At 55.4% G+C, this 1,257-nt stretch overlaps 2 pseudogenes; one reads left to right on the top strand and one right to left on the bottom strand.

The window, feature by feature from the left end:
* LOC104999657 overlaps nt 1–570 on the top strand; it is a 3,144-nt pseudogene extending 2,574 nt beyond the window's left edge.
* Nucleotides 1–1,257, bottom strand: part of LOC104999649 — an 18,090-nt pseudogene that overhangs the window by 16,401 nt on the left and 432 nt on the right.

Here is a 1,257-nt window from a genome sequence, read left to right as displayed (position 1 = left end):
TTACCTGATGTCTGCTGTCCTCCGCTGGGGCCCTCCTGCTCTGTCCCTGCGGCCTGCAGTGGGCAGACTGAGAGCTGCCCATGGCCTGGTGGCTTTGTGGAGTACCAGTCCTCTCCCTTTCATTTCTCTCCCTCTCTTGCTTGGCCTCGCCCTAAGTTCCCTTTGCCGAGGTGAGCCCATCTGAAATGCTCAGCCAGAGGACCCAGTTCAGCTTGGGTTCCCTCCATGATATGGTTTTAGTCTCAAGCAAGTGCAACTTTGAATGACCTTGTTCTCATTCTGTGTCCTGTCTTTGCACACAGGTCTCGTAGTCATTGGGGACACTTTGCTGTGCCCAGAAAACCTAGATCTCGACCAGGTGGAGGAGTTGGAGAATCAAGCCCTGCTACCTGACCTGCAATAGAAGTAACATGACTGCTCTCGCCTACCCTCACTGGCTGTTGCGGCCCATCCAAGGGAGGAGGGGGGGAGGACATCTTCCAGGTGGACATTCTCAAGCACCTGATCCCCTTTGGGCAGGAGGCCTGTCCAGACTGGGCTCTTGAGAGGAAGGAGACCAGCTCATGGTGACACCATCCAGTCGCCACCAGGCCCTAGACGTGCCCATCTGGTTCAGTCTGAATCAGCCCCACCCTGGGTTGCACTGCCCACTTGGTGTGGGGTCTGGGGCCAGGACTTCCCTCATGCTGTGCTGCTCTGGACTCAGTGAGAGTCTCCAGGGCTTTGAGCTTTACGAAAAGATGACGTTGCCACTCGTTTTGGCCCTGCTGGGTCTGGGCATTTGAGAGAAATGTGTTGTTAGGAAACCGGTTAGTGTTTTTCCCTCTCTGTTTTGTTTCAAACTCCCCAATGTTGGAACAGTGTCCAGGGGTGATGGGGGAAGGCTGGGGGCTGGGCTGAGCATCAACAGCTGGCGAGGCCTCTGTCAGGCAGAGAGGCCCAGAAATAAGCCGTAGTTTGTCCTTGCAGGTGACCCTTGCCCTGCTGTAAAGTGTCCCTTGGCTCACAAAGTGTATGTGTTGAACACAGTGCCTGGCCGCTCTGTGTCCAAAGATAGGCTCCTAAATACACCTGTGAGGGCAGAGCGATAAGGGCTGGTGTTCACCTTGGGGAAACCTTGTACTTGTCTTTGGGGTCATGTGTTTGCAAGGCCCTTGGCAGGTGAGGTGACCCTGCTTTCCAGTGAGCCACCCTTGGATCGGGAGCTGGAGATGCTCAGCTGCTGATCAGAAACTTGTGGCATCATCAGCGGACCCA

Source organism: Bison bison, unplaced genomic scaffold (genome assembly GCF_000754665.1).
Source record: "Bison bison bison isolate TAMUID 2011002044 unplaced genomic scaffold, Bison_UMD1.0 scf7180017864360, whole genome shotgun sequence".
Lineage (NCBI taxonomy): Eukaryota > Metazoa > Chordata > Mammalia > Artiodactyla > Bovidae > Bison > Bison bison.
This window is presented reverse-complemented; position numbering and strand designations above follow the sequence as displayed.